Consider the following 13657-nt stretch of genomic DNA (forward strand, 5'->3'; position numbering starts at 1 on the left):
GCTTCATCTATTAGAATATTGAATGGTTCAGTTTATGACACCAACAATAATGGTAATATATCTACACGCAATATATAGATTATCGATTTCTGAAGGACAAAATGTTTTCAGTCTAAATGTGATTTCATTTTGATGTTTTAAATAGTTTTATTTATGTTTTTTTCACTCTGTTTTATCTAAATTATCAAATACTTCGATCAGTGACATAGCAGTAATTACTTTGTTTTGTATCCTTAGTGAGAATTCTTTTTCAATATTTGTCTAAGAGCAAATTGAATGCATTCTTGTTATTTCTTACAATTTTAAATTGTATATCGTCACTCCAAGCTGTAGTTTAGGTAGGCCAAAAGAAAAAAGAGAAAAACATAATAACTAAAAACCGTTTATATGAACGATTTTGCTGGTTATATTTTGAAAGTTCAATACCAATAATATATTTTTCCTTTCATGGCAAATAATTCCATTTCTTTCATTGACCTACGACCATTATCTATTTCAAACTTTCAATTTCGATTTTGCTGGTTATATTTTGAAAGTTCAATACCAATAATATATTTTTCCTTTCATGGCAAATAATTCCATTTCTTTCATTGACCTACGACCATTATCTATTTCAAACTTTTCGCTCAGTAGAATGGGATGAAATGGGAAATAATCTATCACGTATGCCCTTGAATGTGTAAATACACTTCTAAGGTCGTATTTATAAAACAATATGAAAGAAGAAATTGCATATCATGGACTTGCCATACAAGTATATTTTGAGCAAAGGTCTAAGTAATGCAGCCAAGTGCGAAGTACAAGCTGAGACGAGGGTGTATGTTTTCTTATGGTCATAGTGAAACAAATTTGTTCAGTGTTTTGAGCACATGAACTGTATATACATTGAACACTTCTTTAATAGAAGTAATTCATATATTCGTAATTTTCACTTTCACTTAATCTAGACATTATTTATAATTATACCTTAAGACAATAATATTGCCTTCTTTCACTTGAGCAAGTTATCGTTTTCTTGTTTTAAACATAGACTACTCTACGCTTCTTGAGCATTCCCATCCAAGTACATGTATTAAAATTGTCCAATGACATATCGTTTCAAGCTTTTTATAAGTTAGATTTAAACAATAAAGAATTAATCATAACACCCTAAGTATCAGTAAGCGGTCTGTGTGATTGCACAACGGAGCAATGCTTGTATGACATGCGCCTGAGTTACGAGTGATCGAAAATACGTTTGTTGAATAGATTTGCTGCCAAGAATAGATTTGCTGCCTATGAAAACGTTTCAACGATTTTGATTGAATCTGCGTGTAGGTACTCATGGGTGGTAGTACGTTATTGTAATCTTGTTAATTATTAAGAATTAATATTGATCTACGTTATTGAGCAATGTCAATTGAGTATTGTTAAGGCTGTTTAGCGATCTTTCGCAATTTGTCCTTTGAAAATGTACGATGTCAATTACCCCAATCATATCCAAGATACAAATGAGATATATTAAATGTTTTGACTTTTGAAAACTGCTTTAGTTCTACACCTGTCCTCGTCCTCGATGGCATCAGTTGTGTCTTCTGTCAATTCTAGTATTTCTACAAGCTGTCAATGCAGTTTAATTCAGGGTATATACGAGTTATAACTTTTCTCAGGTTTTACCGACAACTAATATAAAAGCGGCGCAACTCACTCACTAGTCCGGACGAAATGCTCCTGTAACCATTGGTTAAGAGACCTATCAATTCGCGGGTATCGTGAAAGATAATATTTTGATGAAAAGAATGTGGATATTACTGAAAGAAAAAAACGGGTTCAAAATACCCTCATAATGCATAGTTGTAAGTTTCCGTGTCTCGGTATGCAAATATATCTCCAGTGTTCACAAATGTATAAATTTGCTCAAACAATTGAGTTTAATCAAATGTACGAATATTTAACTTTTAAAAGTGATAACTATGACTACATATCGAGCCTCAAAGTAAAGGAGCCAGTGTCTTAGCTTATGATGCGCTGGGCCTGAAGTGTTTTGACCACTTTTCTTTCTTTGATTAACGTTTAACGCCCCCCTAAATAATATAAGCTGTACGGATTCATGTTCAACCAACACAGGATATTTTTTCGGGAAGTGGATTTTCGCGACTGACACCACACGTGTTTAACTGTAGAAGCACTTCCAACACTGTTATCGTTACTGAAAATAAAGTTTAAATGGCAGATGCGTTCTTAGAAATGTCAATATCGATAACATGTTTTCCACATAAAACTAAAGGCTCTTCATGCTCAAAGTTCAAGCGACCCATAAAGAACCGGGGTAGAATAGGTCTTCAGCAACCCATGCTTGCCGTAAAAGGCGACTATGTTTGTCGTAAGAGGCGACTAACGGGATCGGGTGGTCAGGCTAGCTGACTTGGTTGATGCATGTCATTGTACACCAATTGCATAGATCGATGATCATGGTGTCAGTCAATGGATTGTCTGGACTAAACTCGATTTACAGACCCCGTAAAATAGGTGGAATATTGCTAAACAAAAAAACAAAGCAAACACCCCCAAACATTGTAATGATTTAACAATTTGCTCTCTACACTATCATCACCAAGCAACTCTAAAACTTGAAAATTAATTAACTGTGTTGATGAGTTATGTCAAACACTGGATTATCTGGTCCAGACTCGAGTATTTACAGATTTATAGATGGAATATTGATGCTCGTTGCGTTAAACAACAAACAAACAAACAAATCCCGTCCATTAAAGTGAAGCATTAATCAGATTTACGTTCGTACAGGATTGTACCCGTGAAGATCAGGGGTAGAAGAGGTCTTCAGCAACCCATGCTTGCCGTAAAAGGCGACTGTGCTTGTCGTAAAAGGCGACTAACGGGATCGGGTGGTCAGACTGGCTGACTTGGTTGATGAATGTCATCGATCCCAATTGCGTGGATCGATGCTCATGATATTAATCACTGGGTTGTCTGGGTCAGACTTGATTATTTACAGACCGCCGTCATATAGCTGGAATATAGCTGAATGCGGCGTTAAACAACAAACCAACCAACCAACATACCTTTGCTGCGTAAACGTTCAACACGTTGCAAACGGCGTATGATCAATACAGGTGTTCTTTCCTGTAGTTTCATCTAATTACAATATATCCCCTATTCGTTTTGCATAACATATTTAGATCCTTGCATAAATATACAGTGACAAGATGCTCCACAAGAGGGATGACTTTAATAGTCAATTCCCCTTCTTGTCGAATAAAATCATTTGGTGTCAACATTACACTGAGGTACAATCGGGCTTGGTCTTTCAACCAAGGTTTAAAACAGCGTCATACGACTCTTGTTCAGAAGTTGTTTAATCAAGGTTACAATATTCAAGACCTCAGTGAAGCTTTCAAAAGGTTTTATGGTAGGTATATAGAAGACATTTGCAATTTGAGGTATCGGTAACCAGAATGATGTCCGATGTGGTGTCTCCTTGGGCAAGTGACTTTGTTCAATCTGATTAAAATCAGATCTTAGTTCTCGCTACCGCTAAACAAAGATCTGAGGACATCCCATTACGGGTCACGTCAGAACGAACTTTCGCGAATTTTGACCGACCAATGAAATGACTGACAAGAAATCGACATTAGCCAATCAGAAGGCAGCTTTCTCGAGCTTTAGGACACCAGTTTCAAACTGGCGACTGCGCTTCGAAACATATTTTGACTTATTCTCGATTAAAAAAATTAAAACTGATGAGAAGAACACTCTGGAATGGCTTATAGATGGCCTAGATTGTATGGATATAATCATAAAACCCGTAACTGTCATTCGGAATACCCCCTGTTAAATATTTCGTGGTTGTACATTCCAACTGTCACTTTCATGATCTGGTAAGTATCGCTCTGATTGGTCGAATGAAAGGTCGTTCTGACGTCACTCCTAATGGGATGTCCTCAGGTCTTTGTTAAGTGGTAGCGAGTACAAATATCTGATTTTAATGAGATTGGACTTTGTTCGAAATGTGCCCCTGTCCACCCAGCAGTGGCTGTTAACCTTCTAGCGCCTCACAGGCAGCTTGGGTTGTATACTCCTCAGGGAACTGAGAATGAAAATCGAATGCTCACTGATCTACTGACTGGGGTAATAATGTAAGCGCCATGAGCACACGAGCTGGTATGGAGTTTGGCGCCATACAATCGGACTCATTATCATTATTAAAATTCTTCCAGGTAAACCATTCCTTGTGGCAACACAGGAATGGTCTTCTGTCAGTGGCGTTAGAGGACGCTGCTCATTGATGGGGAACGAAGGCTTGGTGCGGGTTTCTTCTGGGGCGTAGTTGCTGTGGACTTCATTGTAAAGTATGCACATGGCAGGCAGTCTCATCTCTGACTATTTTGCTCAGATTGCAGATTGTGTGACTTTATTCTGATTGATGGTTGTGCTCGGTGTTATCTCGCAGCATATTGTCAACATTGGTGACTTTCCCTATACTTGTTGCCTTCACACACTTCCAGCGAACGCAGGCTGAAGATATCCCTCGTACATCCAAAACTTAACATGCTGTTATCAAAACTCAGAATGTTTGCCGTTCCGACAACTCCGAAAAGACGACCTTGTGCAGGTACATTGTTTGGCTGTCTTGGACACATTTGTGACGGAAAAGATGAAGTTGTCGGAGGGGGTCTAAGACCTGGCCAAACGAAGTTTCGGTTCAGGGGACGGGGCCTCAGCCGTTGCTAAGTGCTCCAGCTCACCTCAAACGCAAAAGAAAGTAAGCACTTGAAAAAATCACTCTGATTTACGCTGTTCGTTACTGTGTTTTGTATAAAATGACGAGCCCGTCCATGTTCCTTGAGACGTTATGTGCACGTCAACTGTTTTTAGATGTTGCAATGCATGGTCCCCGATGTGTGAGCGAGGGCTTGTTGGTTAACGCAGCATTCACCAATATTCCAGCTACATGTATATGACGGCGGTAAGTAAATAATCGAGTCTTGACCAGTGATTAACATCCCTTGTCCCGGTAAGATGGTCCTTCCTTTCAGAGAACTATTTTATATGACGTGAAACAGTGACAAATAAATGTAAAACAAATATCCCAGTTCCCAAACGAACAAAGAAGATTAACCAGCGCAGATCCGACTGACGCGGCATTTCAGTTTATCTCTTTAGGATCAGATTTTATATACGAACGAAAGATACACACAGAATGTTCAGTGACACTTCACGGATGCCTGCTCACACCTTCTATCGCCCTACCTCAGACGGGACACAAACGGTTGCTCTTCATGCCGCCCAACAGACATCGTCAACCTTTGCGATCCGTAATTTCATTAAAAATCCGATATTACAGATACTGCGTGTTCGCGAAGCCAATGGATCCGAATTTAACAGCTTGGACGCCATTTTGCAATCACGCGTATTCTTCCCCGCCCTGAAGTCGGCCAAGTATACGGCGACGTTAATATTGTTGCATGTATGTCGACATGTTGGTTTATTTGAAATTTGAAGCCATGCACGCATTCACCGAAACGAAACATACAAATCATGTGCGTGGAATGTTGATGCTATTCTTTTCCAGCAATAAGAGATACTTCAAAATCGTCTTGCTATTCGGAGACTTAGTCACGTTTCGTAATGCAGAAAACCCATGGCATTTGTTCATTTAGTTTTTTAAAAGAGCTAAAAATGTTGAGGGGAAATATATATCTCATTTCGCTCAAGTTAACCGGTCTTTATTTTGTAAGAATAAACTATTGCGCATTGAGCGATTTCCTCCTTTAGCTATAGGCGTAGTATGGAGCTTAATCAGGTACTGACCTTGCAATGCTGTACATCGTATCTCTTTCAAGCTGTATCACTGAGAGTGAGTGATTATCTCCCTTACCCGAAGAGCTCTATTGCACACTACCTTTACAATGTATCGTATGTTATTCAGGCAGCCATCGAGAACGGGTGCAGGGAGTAATTTAGGTCAAGCCTGTCGCGCGTACCCAACCTTTCAACTTCACATAGGATTGCTGTTGAAACATATTGTTCAACATGATTAAATATCAGGCTTCTATGAAGTATGACTTTGTTCAATAAACAACACATGTAGAACAACGAGTTTCATATAAGAAATTTGTAATTAGTTGTCCTCATAATCACATGTATGACCCTTGCTGGGCATAGTTGAGCACAGTATTGTTTCAAATAGTTCACTGTATGTAATGTAAAATTCATACCGTTTCATGTGGCAGTTTACGGTTCTGCATGGTTTATTGCTTTGACAGGTTTTTTTAACTTCCGGCAGGGATTATACACCTGCATATGCTTCTGGACACATAGGAAATCAACAGGTTGGTCTGGTCCAGTTTGGTCTGGTCCTAAAAGGTTGCATGATATCTTCACGATGTTTGGGTTGAACATAGTAACATTCTTCTAAACATACTTCAAATCTAAACTGGAAGCAATCACAACACAAACCCAGTTAACCATACGGAACCGTACACAAGAGTGAGTGAGGGAGTTGGGTTCAACGCCGTTTTGAATAGTATTCCGTGTCAGCTTGATGTGGGGGGAAACCCCGAAATGATGCAGGTCTTAGACGTTCACCACTTTGGTGAAAACAACGAGCACGGGTTTTGTCCTGACAACAAAATCGGGGCGAACTGGAATTCAAACATACTGTCATAGGTTTCTGGCGTGGCCAAGGGACACAACTCTGCATAACGAATACCATCGCCTTAAGCGACCTTACCCCCGTACACAACTGTAAGAAACTATCATACAACAAAGATGTTTTAGATGAGATATGTATTGCGGAACATTCCATGAAGAAACAGTGGCAATATTACACTATCTCAAACTACAAAATGCATGCACAATAAACGACAATTAAAAAAACAAAGGTACATTCAACATACAAAGGAGGTACATTATAACAATGTTCTTTCAAAACAAGTGTATTATAATGATATGGAAACAATATGGGAATTGAGCAAAACTATGGTTATGTTGTACACACAAGGAATTTGTTTGTTATTGTTGATAGGATAACAGATCTTGGAAGTTGTTTCTGGATAACTGTTGGTAAAATTATTAAGAACTGTTCCTTTTAACAGAGTGTACCAAATTCTTTATCATGATTGAGGAATATTTATGAGTCTCTTTCTTGGTTGTATTTTACACAAGACAGTGCGTAATGTTGCTCATCTTCTTAGACATCACGTTTCACAGAGACGTTGTTTTAATTGGGTTGGTGTTTTTCTATATCTACCAATTTTTCAATTTTTAGTTTGTGATTACTTAAACGAAGTTTTGAGAAAAGTGACCTCAGACCTTTGTTTTTGCAACATGTAAGATAATTCTCAATATTTATAGATGACTTGACCAAACTGTGTGTTCTTCACTTGCTGTTAGATAAATGGGAATCCCTTAATAATTGCGTGATTTTTTAAATTTGAACTGAAGTTTATTTACAGTGGATTCATTACATTTTTGGGTGTCTACGATTTTTAAAGTTTGTTTTATTTAACCCAACCAACATTTTGACCAGAAATATTTATAGTTGCTGCAAAAGCATGTTTAAGAATGACATTTGTTGTGTTATCTATATATGACTTGTAATCTATTATTTTTTTATTGGTACTTATAGTGGGTATATATCAAGTTCTGACTGACAGGCCCAGTTTTCTTGCCTGGGTTTTCCTTGTGCTGACCGGTTAAAGACACTGTTTCTTTTGTCTTGCTTTCCAAAGATAGCTACATTAATAAAAAACAATTTGTACTTTACACCAATTCTCTCCTCCCACAGCTTACACTTCCTACCTCTGCACATAACATTATATTGCGGGGAACAATTTATGCTCTGCAGCAATCTCTACTTGTCTGTTTTGTACGGCGAGCCGTCTGAGGGACCCGCTTATTATTTTCACAACAGTTCGGATCAACACTAGGCGCATGAGTCAATGTGGCCTCGGTACACCACCGTTTCACGAGGCAGAGCAAACCGCCATACACGTTCTTCTATTGCAACAATGCCAACCTGCTTCGTCTTTCTTCTGCGGTTCATGAATTGGCACTCGCAGTTAGCGATTTCGGCTTTCGGATATCTGTTCAGTTTTGGATTGGTGAAGGTTTATTAATCTGAGCGTAATGATTTATTCTTCTCGAATCCTAAAACGCGCAATCGCGGCTGGTGAGGTAGACGGCACTTTAAATACTCTTTGCAAGAAGCCCTGAAGAAAATAATTCTTGTTAATGATTATACAAATTAAAAGACTTGTATCGGCATTTAAAAAATCGCCCCAAACTGGCGGCATGTATGAACGAATCCAAACTAGACTGTAAGTGAGTATTGTTTGATGCCGCTTCGTAGCAATGTTCCAGCAATATCACAACGGGGACACCCGAAATTGTACCCATATGGGAAATCGAAACCCGGGTCTTCGGCGTAACGAACGAACGAATTAACCACTACCCTTCTGACTGGACAAACCATTGACTGATATAATGAACAAGATACATAGGGACCGATGGCACGCAATTCTAACCAGGAATTCCCCACGGGAAGAAACCATTAAATGCATTTTGTGACTGTCAGGTTTTTTTTCATAAATACATTTAAACAGTATTTGAGATATGTACCGGTGTGTCAGCTGTGTTTGGAAAAGATCACAAGCACGAGTAAGGTGCTGGGAACCATGATCAGGGAGAATGTGGGATCGAACCAAGAAAAGCGGATGCAAAATTGGACTTCCCGTGCACCTAAGAAACTAATGTTGTGAGCAGGTTTAATATGTAAGACTTGGTTATGATGACTGCAGTAGAGAGCCTATGACTTAGGCTGGGTCTGCTTGGTTGTGATATGTATTGCTTCTTATCAAATGATTCAGCTTCAAATCTATCTTAGACTTGGTCTATTTGCTCTCCAAGGTTTGGTCTCTCACAGTATAAATGCCCTTTCAGCAAATATATACCTGGCTATCTGCAGGCAGCATCAGTACAAGAGTATGGTCACATGCCTTTATACATTTTTTGTTTGTTCCTGGACTTTCATATCTGGTGTCCCCCACCGTGATATTGCTGAAATATTGTTAAAAGCGGCGTAAAACCATACTCACTCACTCACTCCTAGACTTTCAACATCGCGATCACCTGCACGTACCACACATTCTTCCATCATTCTACACTGTTGACCTCACGTCGCTAAAAATCCTGCACACACATCTAACGTTTTCTAACAATTGTTTCCTGTGTATTAGTATTCTCAATGTCATTTTACGCTGGTTGTCGACTTATTGGCTCGCAATTAGCTCCTTCATAATTCGCCTTACCATGACTATCATTGGTCCTCACAACGTGAAGAAGGTGAAGTTCTCTCTTATGATACATGTCATGTCAACCATCTACCTCCCCACCTTCATTCCTGTCTTTATGGCCAGCTCCGTCGAGGTTCCGTTGAAAGGATTCAAGGTAATTGCCTTGACAATCAACTCTTTCTATCACATCTTGAAGCCATTTCTTTACATCAATCTGTACAAACCTTTCCGGGAGACCTTAAGTGATAGGCGCTGCAGTTCATATGAGAACCGTGTATATCCTGGACATCAGGACCAAAAACGCTGTCCGAAAACGCAGTGGGAAAGCCCATAAGAACGATCGACCAGTGTGTTGTTGGACGGATTGCTCAGTGGGCCATGAGAGAAAAATACTGTTCATCATGAACCCATAAACCACAGAGTTGAACTGGACACACTGACTAGAAAACGTTCTTCAGACTGACATTTGAACCTTATTCGAGAAAGGTTGTACGATTCCGATCGTATAATGCACGTGTGTTTATGGATCACTATTAATTAGTGATTATATCAGGTCTTCGCTTAAGTTACAGTTTTGCAACTTAATACTTCTTGGTATGTTCCCATGTCTCCAAAGGTCAATCAATAATCTGTGATAGCTACATCGAACTTGTACAAGAGCTGGCCCAGGTTTTGTCATATATTTCTTAAAAAGGTGAATGTCTGTTGTTCTGAGATTTAGAAAGTTCATAAGAAAATCTTTTATCGTACCTATCGTACATTGTACATATCGTTATCATACGCATTTGTCTTATCGATAGCAAAAGAGAATATACACGAATATTCCATGCATATATAACCATATCCACGCTCATTTAACAGACAAAATTAGATAAACTCGTTGAGGTTATCACGCGAGTGTTTTGGGACGATACTATAGTGTGTTAGGAATAACCATTGTCTCTAGAGAGTCTTGGCTTTTTAATGTGTTTAATATACATTGTTGGTTCGCATCTCCTGGCGTCTAGTATAAACTGAAATCTGGTGTTTAGTGAAGTCTTGTATCTACAGGTGTTTAATATACATTCTACCATGCATTTGAAAATCACTCGATTCTTACTGGCCAGTGTTTGCGGCTAGCATACTACGTTGTTTGTTATCTACCAGAAAGTCATTGTCGATGTAACGATGTCACATTTACTTATAACCGTATGGCACGTTTATGTTCAGTGTACAATAAAAGATTAACCTAATAAGTATGCGGTATCTGACATCCTAACCTCTCGTAACCTGTCATTTTTCAGCATGACACACATTGCTTGAGTCTGTACTGATTTCGTGAGAGAACAAAACATAACGTACTGCCCTGGCTGTTATAACAAGTTTTTTAGAAGGCGGAACATTAGAATATGAATATTACAATTTGAATGAGTGAGTGAGTGAGTTGGGTTTAACGCTGCTTTCAACAGCATTCTGGTTATATCACGGCGTGTCAGCTTAAGGTCTTAGATGTTTACCAATTCGGTGAAAACTACGAACACAGGTATGGTGCTAACAAACCTAGAAACATAATCGGGAGAACCGAGATTCGAACCCACAATCATAGGTTTCTGGCGTGCCCAAGGGACGCAACTCTGCTCAAATTGGTCCTTGATGGTGGTGAAGTTTCTCTGCACTGGTTACTACAACAAAGGTCCCATTCACTGCAAGGTGCGTGTACTATTCGCTGATTGGACGAATGCTCGCCTCGAATGGTGTTCATTGTACAGGTGGACAATGACATGGTACCACAGCAAGTTTGTAAAATGAACAAATGAACAATGTTATTTGTTTGTTCTGAAACGCCGAACCCCAGCAGTCCAGCATTGTTACAGCAGTATGACGGCGGTCCGGAAATAATTGAGTCTGCTTTCAATTCCGTGACGTCTTCTCGTCGCTATATAACTAAATAATTAGCAATGCCCCGTAATATGTCATCACACACAGAGACCCACGCACGCACGCACGCAAATACACATACGCACGCGCGCACACACACACGCACGCACACACAGATACACACTCACATGCAGATACACACACGCACATGCAGAGACACGCAGGCACACAAACATGTAGACACACACACAATTATAATAATAATAATACGCCTTCAAAAATGATAAATACAAAATTCTTTGGAATAGGCCCGTATACAGCCTCTGACCTATCCAGGCTAATAAACCTGTCCCTTTTGACAATGTGGTTGACTATATTCAGGAAAAACATGTCACCTCGCTCGACAAATCACATATCACACTTCCATCCCATGCACCAAGTTGTCCGACTGACCGTTGTTCTCGGTGCCTTAGTTTTGGTACCTACCGATCTGTTGATTGACATCAGAGATTATCCGGGTTTGCTGCCAGGAATACAGCCTTTCTAACAACCTGGGTAATGCAGAAGGCTGCAGTGTTGGGGAGTCTTCACATACTCCAAGAAGTTATTGGTGGGATCGACTAGGCAGTGCTTCCTGGGAGAAGTCCAATTCGCTGTCTGGGCTGCATGTAGAGGGGACAAGGGCTCTGAGCTGATGATGAGCCTAACAATTCTGACTATGCCAGAATCACTCAAACACCCTTTTTGCTGCATTTTTTAAAATTTCAATCTGCTTAATAAGGAGGGAAAAATTATTTTTCATTAGATTTGAACAGTTTTATGTTTTATGAAATGATTTAAAAAAATTATTATTATTTTATTTTGTTTCATTCGGCAATTGGTTTTCTCAGAACTGTGCTATCATATATCTCGTCATTTACGAATTACTGCATATTTTTATTTATATTGCAGTGGGAATTAGTATTTCAGATAAATGCCGAAATGAGAAAGCATGAGCTGTAATCAGGATCGTTGCATTGATTGTACATGTTTCAGGGGCGTTTCTATTATTAATTTGCAAATCCTAACCAACATGTTATCATAGTAGGCAATGTGCAGACAGATGTCACTGGCCACCGCAATAGAGTCGTAAATAGTTACTTTGAAACATGTTTATACCTGACGTCAACGGATCACGTGAGCTAAGTTATGTCACGTGACACGAGCCCGCAAGCAGGAAGTGGGACGCCTTCAGAGAGCAGATGCGTCAATATCGGTATGTCACCTAGTTAGATAACATTTCACACACAAATATAGATTTTACTTTAGCCTACAGTACATAGCTGCTTTACCTGGGTTATACTGTATACCTGCAAGGACCACGGTTTCACTTGAACACAGAAATCTTGATATCGATGTATACCACAGGAGTCAACTGTGATCGCATCCATATATTTCTGTATCATGTCAGTTAGCACCTGAATCTGCGTCGTTGATAAGGAACAAATTCTAGAATACTACTGTTATCGACATAAACTAATAGCAGCTAGGTAGACAAGTTTTTGCCTACATTTATCTGAGGTCATAGTGACCTGTTAAAACGAAAGTAGAAATGAGGTCGTCAGTAAACTTCTGTAGGTGTCCCCAACCTAGATACATCCACCCCTCACCCTCTGCGCATATTAGCATACACGTGTCATCTAAGCTGCTTATGTAAGAGAACTGTCATGAATGGACGATAGCCTATCGTCTATGCCTATCGTACATTCATGACACTCAAAGGTGAGCTTCTCGGGTCAAGCGAGGCGTTGTGGTGATGGCCAAGTTTTGATCAGAGTTATGTCCCTTTGAACAACATCAACACATGCGTATGATATATCCTTACGTGCGTATGTGTAGAGAGGAGTACGCTGGATCATTAGCAAGTGAGCGAGTGATTAAGTAAGTGAGTGAGTGAGTGAGTGAGTGAAGACACACATATTTGAAATAGGAGCAAATAAAAACATACAATTACTTACCTTGCAGAGTTAGCTGTGGAATGGACAGTGCTTATGACACATGTCAAGGAGTTAAATGAAGACAAATCGATGTTCATGTTTTCACGTGGATTTTAGAAAATAAATACATTCCATACAAAATAATCCAAACACTGCCAGAGTGGCCAGTGACGCTGAAAGACAAAGAGTTGATATCTTACACAAATACCAATATATTCAGATCCATGCAATTCACAATTTGTTGTGAAACTACATTCTTTACTTAACCTGTGATGTTTTTGTCAATGTCAGAATATAAATAAGCCACATTCAGCAATGTTCAACCCTGGCGATCTGTAAATAGTCATGTCTCGGCCTAGAATGAGCAATAATTCCGACACAAAGGGTGATACAAAGACAGAACAAAAATGAAAGATATATTAAATGTTAATTGAAGTTCATATGAAAGTATAAAAAATTAAATACGATAGTGTAATAAACAGCCACAGTGCGATAACGAAGACGTTAACTTAACAAATGGTTCTGTAA

This window comes from Haliotis cracherodii, unplaced genomic scaffold (genome assembly GCF_022045235.1).
Source record: "Haliotis cracherodii isolate W230 unplaced genomic scaffold, xgHalCrac1.p SCAF_6, whole genome shotgun sequence".
In the NCBI taxonomy this organism is placed as follows: Eukaryota; Metazoa; Mollusca; class Gastropoda; order Lepetellida; family Haliotidae; genus Haliotis; species Haliotis cracherodii.